This window comes from Neofelis nebulosa, chromosome 2, assembly GCF_028018385.1.
Source record: "Neofelis nebulosa isolate mNeoNeb1 chromosome 2, mNeoNeb1.pri, whole genome shotgun sequence".
In the NCBI taxonomy this organism is placed as follows: domain Eukaryota; kingdom Metazoa; phylum Chordata; class Mammalia; order Carnivora; family Felidae; genus Neofelis; species Neofelis nebulosa.
The window spans coordinates 203,212,762-203,225,055 of NC_080783.1; the positions used below are offsets into that span (position 1 = coordinate 203,212,762).

General features: G+C 47.9%; 1 protein-coding gene across 3 annotated transcripts in view; it reads right to left on the reverse strand.

Moving 5' to 3' along the window:
* The window catches only part of MAN1C1 (mannosidase alpha class 1C member 1), a 141,724-nt gene that overhangs the window by 87,102 nt on the left and 42,328 nt on the right, over nt 1-12,294 (reverse strand). Inside the window, exon 1 of one of the 3 annotated variants that reach the window (XM_058718574.1) lies at nt 619-640. The exons of the other annotated variants lie outside the window; for them this stretch is intronic. The gene's annotated coding sequence lies outside the window, so the exon portion shown is untranslated. Of the gene's footprint in view, nt 1-618; nt 641-12,294 lie in introns of those variants that run through there. 3 annotated transcript variants of the gene reach the window in all.

The window sequence follows — 12,294 nt, forward strand, 5'->3', positions numbered from 1 at the left end:
ACTTTGGCACCCAGGCTGTGCAGTTCTTACTACATTAAGGCAACTATGTTGGCCTGCAGGAACATCATGCAACCACCTTGGTCCTCCAGCCGCACTTAGCACTGGAGGCTGGAGGAAGCCAGGCTAATATACCCTCAGCGCTGCTCCCCCATCCCCCAGGGTCTCCCTTATTTGCCTCAAGGATGCTGTCTTTTTGCCTCTGCATGGTGGGCTGCCCGGGTGACAGCGGAGCAGAGGAGGGAGCAGGGGCAGGCGGCAGAGGCACAGCTGAGGGACAGGTGGGCAAGGAGGCAGCTGGTGTGGTGGAAAGAACTCAGGCTTCAGGGCCAGAGTGGCCTGGGTTCTCATCTCACCCCTGCTTTGACTTTGGCAAGTCTCAGAGCCTCAGTGGACACCTCTTTGAAATGGGAACAGCAAGGGCTACTTTGCTGAAAGGTTTAATCCCCAATCCTGAAAGGTTTGAATGAAAGAAAGTAGCTGGAAATGCCTGGTTTCCGACCTGCACGTGATTGACAAGCTTCCTCAGCCTCTAAAATTCCCATCCGGTCCCCCAAGCCTCAGCCACCACCCTCCTTCCAGTCACCCTTAGCTCTCAAACTCTGTGTGCATTAGAATCACCTGGAAAGCTTGCTGAATCTGACTATCAGCTCCATCCTTGAGTTTCTGATTCAGCAGGTCTGGGGGGGTGGGGCCAAGAATCTGCCTTTCTACTGAGTTCCCGCGTGATGCTGCTGGTCCATGGGCCACCCCTGAAAACGACAGATCTGGTGATGTGTTTCTATTTCCAACCTCACCTCCAGACGCTGTCCGGCACCCTTCTACTTTTCTCCCCCTATCTCCCAGCCTACCTTCCTGTCTCAGCTCCCTCTCTCTGGACATCTCTACCTTCATCCTCTATGTTCTGCCACTCCGGGTACCAAGGCTTAGAAGCAGTCCCTTCCAGACACACCTGGACCAAAACTTCCGCTGTGTTTGCCACTGTGGCCCAAACACACAGACCAGGAGGGCAGACGTGACAAGCCTAGGTCCCGCATTCCCTGTGAAATGGCAGAATAATCTAGCAGCACCTCTCCATTTCGTGGACGTTCAAGCCGAGGCTCCGAGATGGAAGTGATCAGGGAAGCACAGCCAGCAGGGCTGGAATCCAGCTCTTTCGACTCCCACACTGGCCAAGCCCATCCCCATGCCTGGCCTGATATGTGGCTTCCCATGTGACATACATGAAAATGTCATGGTAACGCATGCCAAGCACTTGGCACAGGCTTTGAGTCCTAGTTCTATTCCTCTGTTATTTTCTACTTATCCTGAATTGGCAATAACAGAAACTAATTGCCGGGTATGAGTGCTTAAGGGAGACTGGCCTCCTCCCTCAGTCTCTCTTATCTGGAGGCCCCCTCAGTTTAGCCATTGTGAGGGGGGGAGGGGAGGGTGGGAGAGCGGCAGGAGGCTGGTAAAACATAAATGACAGCAGGGAAGCAGCAGCAGAGGTCTGGAGGGGGAGGACCGCACCCTCCCCTCCAATCCCCCCTGCTTAAGAGAAAGAGAGAGAAGTGGGTGTACCAGAGTAATTAGGAGAATCGTAGGTATCTACGTGTTCTCAGAGGAGCTGCCACTGTGGAGACGTTTGGAACGGGGCCCGTGTTCTCAGTCATCCACATCAGTGGAGGGGAACGGAGGCACAAATAATCCCTGTGCCACTTGGGACTGGATTCAGGAAGCAACCAGGGTGGCTCTCAGTCTCTCTCTCTCATACACACACACACACACACACACACACACACACACACACACAAGACGTCTCCCATCTCGGGTCACAAGTGGCTCAACCTGGGCACTGGATGAGCAGGGGACGGGAAAAGACCCCCAGCCAGGTAGTCCTTACTTCTCTTCCTCAAGCCCCGCAAGCAAGCACCGATCAGGTGTCCTGTCCTATGCTCAGCTGCAGTTTGGGCCACAGCCACCGTGGGGATGCTCCCTGGCCCCACCCTCTACTTCCTGCCAACTGCTTATCTTCCTTCAGATCCCAGTTGAAATAGTGTGCAGGGCAATTTGCAGGGCAGGAGGCCTAAGTCAGACCTGCCCTCCCCCCCCACTCCTTCCCCTGCATTCCTGATGTCACACCCTGCAGCAGCCCGCAGTCAAGTTTTATACTTGGATTATGGGGTAAGTCCCCTAAACCCCTATTCATTGCCACATGCCTGGCAACTCATCCAGGGACTGGCACATAATAGGTGGATCACTAAATATTTGCCGAATGACTGTAAGAACAAGAAAATGGCTGTAGAGTTTAACACATGGTTGGCAGACTGGCAGACCACACACATCATGGGCAAGGCAGGTAATGGGTCAGAGGGGCGGGGCTTCTGCACAACAGAGGCACTCAGAAGAGGGCGAGTGTGTGTGTCTCAAGTGGATCCCCAAGTGTGCTGACGGACACACAGACTGTGAGGGGCACAAGCTGAGGATGACCCACAGAAAGGCTAATCTCACTCTGCAGCTGGTGATACATGCCTTGGGTGACCCTCGGATTGGGCTTGAGAGGTAGATAGTCCCTGGCTTCCTGTTAGGCAATTCTAAGACCTCAAAGGTCATCAAGTCTCCCTCTTGCCTCATGCAAGTTCTTTAATAAAAGATTATGCCATGTCTCTTTGAACACCCCCAGTGACGGGGTGCTCACCACCTTACCAGGCAGCCCATTTGACTGTAGTTTCACAGAGTTCTTCCTTAATCAGTCCAAATCTGTTTTCCCTATGGGCCATGGGGAAGACAGTTCATACTGCCTTCATAGCAGAGACCTTCCAGCAGGTAGGTCAGCTCACCAGTCACCTCAGGCTGTCTGTTGGCCAACTGAGTGCCCAGCTCCTTCAACAGCACCCCTCATGGCAGAGCCCTGAGTCCCCTGAAACGGCAGACCCACACATCGTAACGTTTTTCCAAGATGCCCTGAGACTTCGTTGCCTATTCGTTATGGCTGGCTATACGTTTGTGAATGAGCCGAAAACCAAAGTGCAGACTCTCCCTACTCTCATCTGGACCAGATCCTGTGGGCGGGGACTTGCCACTTGTCCCTAATAATTTCATCTTGTAGGACTCTGCCTACCATTCTGTGCTGTCAGGATCTTTCTGGAACCAGATCTTATAATTCAATGTGCATGTGTCTGTCTGCTTTGGGTAATCTGCAAACTTGATAGGACTGCCATCTGTGTCTCCCCCTGAGTTTTGGACAGAAACATTAAACAGGGGGGCTGAGAACGGCGTCGGGGAACAGCAGCAGGGGCCTTTCTCCTGGATGTAGCCTTTTTGAGTGTCATCTGTCAGCAAGTGAGGAGCCCACCAATCACTACAAGCCCCGTGTCTCCATTTTTGGACATGGAGATATTTGAAGGACAGGGCTGAAACACAAAACAGTCCCCTAGCATAGCTTGTACAGAAAAAATAAATTGCTGCTTTTTTTTTTTTAAAGGAAAATCAGGGGTTAGACTGGCACGATTTGTTCTTAGAGAACCCATTTTGGCTCCTCCGAATCAGCATTTTTTGTTCTAAATGCTTGCAAATCACTAACTTAAAAACCTATTACTGTCTCTTAGGAGGCTATAATCAAAAAGACGGACAACAGCGAGTGTTGGCCACAATGGGGAGAAATTGGAACCCTCATGCATTGCTGATGGGAATGAAAATGGTGTAGTCACATTGGAGAGAAGTTTGGTGTTGGAGAGAATTTTGGTTAAATAGTCCCAGCAACTGCACTTTTAGGTGTGGACCTGTGTAGAAAAGAGCCAACAGCTGGCCCCAGGCTTCTATCCCTGGAAAGACCTGCCTGCAAGGTTGGTCCTTGGCTGGCATGTGGGAACGTGGATTTCGCGAATGTTCCCACCATCCTAAATAGTGAGGGTAGTTTCCTGACCTTATGCTGAACACCCACTTTCCTTCAGGGAGTCTAGAGTTTTGGTACATGCTAAAATGGTACCTATGTGGGGCACCTGGGTGGCTCAGTCGGTTGTGTCTGACTTCAGCTCAGGTCATGATCTCACGGTTCACGGGTTCAAGCCCCCCATCGGGCTCCATGCTGACAGTTCAGAGCCTGGAGCCTGCTTCGGATTCTGTGTCTCCCTCTCGTCCTGCCCCTTCCTAACTTGCACTCTGTCTCTCTCTCTCTCTCTCTCTCTCAAATATGAACAAACGTTAAAAAAAATCAAAAATAAAATAAAATAAAATAAAATAAAATAAAATAAAATAAAATAAAATAGTACCTATGTGACCATACCCCAGTAAAAACCTCAGGCACTGAGTCTCTAATGAGCTTCCCTGATAAATAACACCTCATGCGTGTTGTCACAATTCCGTGCTAGAAGAACTCAGCATCTCCTGCGTGATTCCACCGGGACAGGACTCTTGGAAGCGGTGCCTGGTTTCCTCTGGGCTTCCCTGCATGCACTTTTTCCCTCTGCTGATTTCTCTCTGCGTCCTGTCGCTACAGTAAAAATCTCAGCCGGGAATAGGGCTAAGTGCTGAAGCTTGTGAGCCCTCCTGGCGAATCACTGAACCTAGGGGTCCCCTGACACATCCCCTGGAAAATAAAAAAAACACGAGTCCGCACAAAAGCTTGTATACAAATGTGCACAGCAGCGCTATTTTTAATAGCGAAAAGGTGAAAACAACCCAAATGTCCACTGACTGATGAATGAATCAACAAAATGTAGAATATATATGGAATGGAGTAGTACTTAGCCATAAACAGAAAGGAAGTATTAATATACTCCAGAGCAGGGAGGGACCTTGAAAACACTGTGCTAAGGGAAAGCCAGACACAAAAGGCCACGGAATGTAGGCTTCCATGTCTATGAAATGTCCAGAACAGGCCAATCCATGCAGACGGGAAGTAGATTAGTGGTCACCAGGGGCTGGGGAAAGGAAGACATGGAGAATGACGACTAGTGGGTATGACGCCTTTTTGGGGTGATGAAAATGTTCTATAGTTGGTGGATGAGGACTGTACAGCTATGTGAATTGCTAAAAACCACTGAATTTTATGCTTTCAAAACAGGTGATTTTTATGGTATGCGCATTATATCTCAATATTTATATTTTTTATTTTATTAAAAAAATTTTTTAATGTTTATTTATCTTTGAGAGATAGAGAGACAGACTACAAGTGGGGGACAGGCAGAGACAGAGAGGGACACAGAATCCGAAGCAGGCTCCAGGCTCTGAGATGTCAGCACAGAGCCTGATGCGGGGCTCGAACTCGCGAACCGTGAGGCCATGACCTGAGCTGAATTCAGACGCTTAACCGACTGAGCCACCCAGGCGCCCCAAGTTATTTATATTTTTAAAAACTATTAGTAGGGACAATTAGATGTCATACACCACGTGATAGGACACACTGAGGATACACCACCATCATTTCAGTGGCATTCCCGCCCAAAACACAAACCGAAATCTGGGGACAATGTACAACGTAAATGACCTTCACTCTTCAAAGACATTAAGGTCATGAAAGAAAAGGAAAGACTGAGGGACTGTTATAGACTCAAGGATACCAGAGAGACATGTCCTAAATGCTGTATGTGAACTTGAATGTAATCCCAGAGCAGCGATTATCATTATTTCTAGAAAGACAACTTTCAACAGAACTGACAAAATCTGAATGGGGTGTAAGAATCAGGTGGCAGTATCATATCAGTGTCAAATTTCTTCCTTCCTTTCTTTCTTTCCTTCTTTCTTTCTTTTCCCCTTTTCCTTCCTTCCTTTCAATTTATTTTGAGAGAGTGCGAGCAGTAGAGGGGCAGAGAGAGAACCCCATGCTGTTGGCACGGGGTTCAGTCTCACGAACCATGAGATCATGACCTGAGCCAAAATCAAGAGTCAGATGCATAGCCAGCTGAGCCACCCAGGCACCCCTCAATTTCCTATTTTAACAGTTTTACTGTGGTTATGTAGAAAAGTGGCATGAAGGTTTTGGAAATACACAATGCAGTATTTAAGGGTTAGGGGCATTATGCTTGCGTCTTACTCTCAAATGGTTCAGAAAACTGTGTTATGTGTGTGTAGCAAGAGAAAAGAGAAAACAGGGTAATATTTGAGAAATCGGAGTGAAGGGTAAATGTGATATCTTTTTTATATTTTTGCAACTTTTCTACAAGTCTGAGATTATTTAAAAAAAAAAAAAAACATTGGGGGGGGGCACCTGACTGGCTCAGTGGGTAGAGCATACACTGCTTATTCTCAGGGTTGTGAGTTTGAGCCCCATATTGGGCATACAGCCTACTTAAAAAAGGGGGGCTAGAGAGGTGCCTGGGTGGTTCAGTCAGTTAAACGTCCAACTTCAGCCCAGGTTATGATCTCACAGTTCGTGAGTTTGAGCTCCGCGTCGGGCTCTGTGCTGACAGCTCAGAGCCTGGAGCCTGTTTCCGATTCTGTGTCTCCCTCTCTCTCTCTGACCCTCCCCCGTTCATGCTCTGTCTCTCTCTGTCTCAAAAATAAATAAATGTTTAAAAAAAAATTTTAAAAAAAGAACCGGGCGGTTAACCAACTGAGCCACCCAGGTGCCCCCCTGTTTACCTCCACTTTTATAAACTATGACAGAACGCGCCCGTTGCCAGACTCTCTGCAAGGCCTGTCCTGCCAGCTCTAGTCAAAAGTAGGAGCAAATGAGGAACTAGCAGTTTGGGTTTTTCCTTTTATAATGATGTTACTATGTTCAAATGAGATGCCCATCCGTACTCTGTTCTTCCCATTCCAAAAACAAATAGTTCCCTTTTGTGGTTCTGAGCATTTTCCAGAAGTCTCAGCTCGGTCCAGGCTTCAGCCCCCATTCTCGTTCTCCACATTCAGGTCGCTCCCCACACTTGAGCTCAGCTCTGTGCCCCCTACCTCCCTCTTCTGTACACATTCTTTATGATACTTTTAAAGAATAAAGTTGCTAACCCTATCTATCCTTCCTTCCATCCATCCATCCGTCCATCCATCTCTTAATGTATCCAACATGTACATGCTCACTGTAGAAAAGCAAAAGAAAACCACCACCCACTATTTGAATACTATAACCACCATTCCCACTTGGGTACTTTTCTTTCCTCTCTTTTCCATTCACCTTTGCTTCTTCCAGGGATGATGGCAGAAACAAGGTCCATTTTATTACAACGGCTTTGCAAACATCATTTTCGATAGCTATACAATAGGCTAGCAAGTCGGTTCAGCGTCATTTACTCAGCCCTCCTCCCATATAATCAGATGTGTCAGGGACTTTTACTTTGCGGCAATTGTAAATAATGCCCTAACGAACATCTCTGTGCACATTCCTTTTTCTGCACTTCGAGTGAGCTCCTTAGGCCAGAGGCTCTAAGAAATTGCCGGGGGGAAAATATCAGAATTTATTAATATGTATGTTCCCTTTTAAAGAGCAAATCCAGACGGCTTGTTGTGCCCATTGATGTGCAAAACCTGGTGACAGAAAAATATATGACAAGTTTGTGACAATTCAGTAATGCAGTTCACTTGGGGACATAAAACTTACGGTCATTTATATTTGTGTAGCTCTTTGCACATTTCATCCCATTTGATCTGGGTAGTTCAGAGGCTTGACAGGATAGGTATTCATATAATCAGGCAAGAGCTCGATAAAGGATGAGATATAAAGTATTAAACAGATAATAAAAATTGTTTCTAAGTGTGCGTAGTGATACACAGAAATGCTAATTATAGAATATTCAGTGAAAAAGCAGGGCATCAAATTATATAATGTGAAATTTACTGGACCACGTGTAAGTATTTTAAAGGGGGAAAAAAAAAGGAAGAAAATACACCGAAGTGCCGACAGCGGTTATGTCTGATAGTGAGAAGTTCACTGGTTGTTAGTTTTTTTCTTCTTATTGAACTATTCTTTCTGGATTTTCTTTTTAAAAAATTTTTTTTAATGTTTATTTATTTTTGAGACAGAGAGAGACAGAGAATGAACAGGGGAGGGGCAGAGAGAGAGGGAGACACAGAATCCGAAACAGGCTCCAGGCTCTGAGCTGTCGGCACAGAGCCCGACGCGGGGCTCGAACTCACAGACCGCGAGATCATGACCTGAGCCGAAGTTGGACGCCCAACCGACCGAGCCACCCAGGCACCCCTGGATTTTCTATAATGAATATCCAGGAATGTTTGTAACGTACAAGCTAAAGGTTGTTAGGATGAAACACATAAGGAAGAAATGCTATGGTGCTACTCCCAAGTCTAGAGGAGGTGCTTGGGTAGACGGGTGGCCATAGGGTGGATAGGATGACACCGGGCTTGACAGAAGAGAAGACCTTTATAGCTGGGCATCAGAGAGAAGGCCAACCAGCAAGAGAAACGACAGCAGCACAGAGCCTGCATCTCAAAGTCAAACAGAATCTGAGTGCCAGAGACACAGTCTATTCCCAAAGCCACATTTTACAAGAACCACGTGAGGCTCAGACTAGGGAAGTGACTTGCCGTGGACAGGACACACACCTAACTGCACCGGGATGGTGCGATCTCCAAGAACATGGGCCAGGACGGTAGCACAGCTGACTAGGGCAGGGGCAGCCTGAGCCACAGCAAGAGGAATTTGGGACGGACTCGAGAACGTGACATTAAGAATCAAGAGACATGAGAACTGAATGCCAAGAGAAAGCATACCTCTGCCCCCACTGGGTTCCAGAAATACTCAACAGGCAGTCATCGTTTGCGTGTGCATCCATGCACGTCCGTGCTGGAGACAGAAGGCAGCTCTGGATGAGCTCGAGAAGCCCCTCCCTCCCAGCAGCAGTCTGTGATTTATAGATTCCAAAGAACACCTAACAATAGACCACAAAGCCTTCCTTTGGCCAAGTCCTGCAAAGGCAGAAAACACAGCTCCAATGAGAGAGACACACAGGCAGAGCAATGGGAGATGAATCCTAAGACATCCCTTCAGTTCTCTGTCAAACAAAAGACGTTCTTGTCCACCTGAACGAATTGCAATGACATGAAATCTTAAATTGAAAACTATTTCATAGTCTGATGCAGACATCATTATTTTGTTTAAGATGTTCTTCCTACCTGTTTCCGAGCTCTAGAATTCTCTCCTGAGAAAAGCGACCAGCATCCACCATGTCACCCGACACAGATGCTCGGCCCGGCTCAGGAGCCCCAGAACAATGGAACCAAGAGAGAAAGGATGCGTTTGAGGAAGGGAGGACATCAGAATGACTGGCAGCCCACCACTAGAGTGGAAAACTAAGAGAAAGGTTGTGTTGCAAAGTTCCCTGGGGCAACTGGGGAGGAAGGAGTGGTCAATGAAATGGTGAGACATTCCCCTTTTTAAAGAAAACCCGCACACAGACAGCATCAGGCCTGGCAGTGACCCAGAACCACAGTTGCAACGTCTCAAAGCTGCCAAGAAGGGAACTGGATTTTCCCAGTCATTAAAGACAAGTGCACACACCATGACTCACAGCCTTATTGGCATCTCCCAGCAGTGACACCTGGCCCCATCTGCAGGGGCTGAGCCGGGAGATTTGGTCTCTAATGATCCTGGGATCTAATGGCCATACAGTTAAAGAGATTGGAATGTTGGGTTGATTTTTTTTTTTCCCTTCCCTTTCAGTACGGTCCAGGGAAACAGCCGACAGCTTGGTACTGAGCAACCATCCATATGAGATTCCTCAGTCTAACCCCATCTATCAGTGCCCCACAGTGTGATCTGATTGGTGGCTGTTGAAGAGACATCCGTGGCTACACGTAACCCCTGGTCTAGTTCAGAAGCTGGATAAAGGTGGGATTGGGTTGTGCTGAGGGGTGAAGGGGTGGGATGCGGAATAGAAGGGGGAAGTGCTGCCTCCAACCGTTTTTTCAGTTTGGGGTTTGCTTGAGAGGGTGAAAGGCAAATGTAGGAAATGAAAATGTCCTATCACTCCCTACCTATCTGAGGTCCAGACAGCTCTCCCACATCGTGCCCGTGGGGATTCAGATTTGACAGTGTAAGAAATCTTACTTCATCTATAGCTGTTCTAAGGCGCCATGGTTGAGAATGTGAGCCCTGGTGGCAGACAGACCCTGCCGCTCAAGTGCGGTCCAGGGACCAGAAGCTGGGCATACCCAGGGAACAGGTTAGGAATGCAGCATCCCGGGCCCCACCCCAGACCTGCTGAATCAAACCCAGCATTTTAACAAGATCCCCAGGTGATCCAAATGCACACTGAAGTTTGAGAAGCTGCTATAGGGCTCTGCCATGAACTGGCTGTGTGGCCTGGAGTGAGTGACTTAACCTCTCTGAGCCTCAGTTTCCTCATCAGTAAAATAAGGACAGGAATATTTAATCCTTCCAATAACCCTGAAAGTAAATAACATATGTAAAGTGTGTGGCACAGTAGCTGGTACATAACACATGCTCAATAAAGAACAGCCACACGATCACAGCTGCCCTGTTAATTTACCCATGAAGCATCCTTCCATTCTTTTCTCTCTGCCCCAAGACTCTGATCCGGGGTGCTCCCACCTCTCCATGGGACTCATGTGGCAGCTTCCTAACTGGCCTTCAGGAGTCCTCTCCCACCTCCTACACTGCTCTCCACACCGTAGCCAGGGTGATTATTCAAAATGCAAACACACTACTATCTACCCCACCCTCAAAACATACTAAAACACTTCCATCAGGAATAAAGATCAAACTCAATATTGCCCATCAAGCCCTGTAGAGTCCCATCCACTCATGCCTCCAGCATCGGCTTATCTTCCCTATCCCTGCCCTAACCGTATCAGCTTTCCTTTTCAGTTCCTTGGAGAACCACGCCTCTTCCTGACACAGGGCCTTTGCACATGATAGCACCTTTCCTTGGACCACTCCCCTCTCTTCTTTATGCCTGACAAACTCCACTCATCTCTCAGACCTCAGTCCTACAGAAGCCTAGCTGCCTGGATCAGGTCGAATTCCCCTATTAGAGAAGATCATCAAAGTCAGAATTTTATATTAATTGTGTGATTGATTAATTAGTATCTATTTCCCCCCACCATTGATCACTATTGCTCCCCAGCCCCTAGCAGAGTGCTCAACACACAGAGGCCTTCCCTGAATACATGCTGAAATCAACATCTAAGGATGGTGACAACACAGGGGGAATCCCCCTGGGTGGCACATGTCATGAGGACCATGGAGTAAGGGCAATGCCGGGACTGCCCAGTGGCTTTGACTCAGCAAGGATTTACCAAAGGCCCAACAAGAAAATCTCCAACTGGGAGGCCACAAGGGATAGCAAGAATGAGCGAGACTCTTTCCTATGGATACCTTTATGATCTTGACACAGAGTCTGCAGCTGGACAAAAGGAACTGAGGGAGAAGATCACAAGGAGATCTGAGCTCTACCAGTGCGAGAATGGTTCCCCACCTGCAAAGTGAAGGGTCCCCCCCACTCCTCTACTTTATCACAGACTGGGTGTGGGGGGAAGGACAGGGAGATGGGGTGTGAACAAAGATAAATGACAGCGGGGAAGACCTCAGCTCATCTGTGAGTGAAATTCCAGGGGGAAACTGTTCAACAAGGCCCTCTGAAGGATTTTAGTGCAAATGCACCTATGTGCAGGTAGCCCTACCCTTTCCAAAGTGCTTTCCCTTTCTCATTAGAGCCTGACGGTCACCTGTGAGTGTGGCAGGATGGGTGTCATCACCCTCATTTTACAGAAAAAGAAACTGCACTTCGACATACATATGTTTACGGAACATGACCATGTACCAAGCATGATAAGGGTTTCTGTATGTATTAGCATGCAGAGTTTTCACCATGGCTCTGAAAGGCACTTCCAAGGAAGAAGCAAGGCACAGGAGCTAAGAGCCTGGCTTTGGATCCCAGCTCTCCCCACCTGTGTGTCCTTAGACAAGATACTTAACCTCTCTGTGCCTCAATTATCCATCTGTTTAAAAATAATGATACTGTTAGGCTTCTCCCGGGGTTTCCACAAGTCACCAGTGATTCACATGTATATTAATGCATTCGATCTTCACGTTAACCTTGTTACTATATTATCACTCCCATTCTCATATAAGGAAACTGAGGCACATGCCCAAGTGTCACAGCAAGTCAGCGGCAGAACCAGGATTCTAACCTAGGCAGTCTACGCTCCTGGCTGTAGAGGCCCCATCGCCTCTCACAGAATGGAGCAACCGCGTAACGGCCTCCAGCGGGTGCCGCCAGTGGATGAATTACCACACGAGGCCCTCAGCGCACGGCCAGGCACACAGAAGATTCGTGGTGAGCACCAGCGCTCGTGGCTGCCCTTCTTGGGTTCCACGTGCATCACTTTCCTACATCA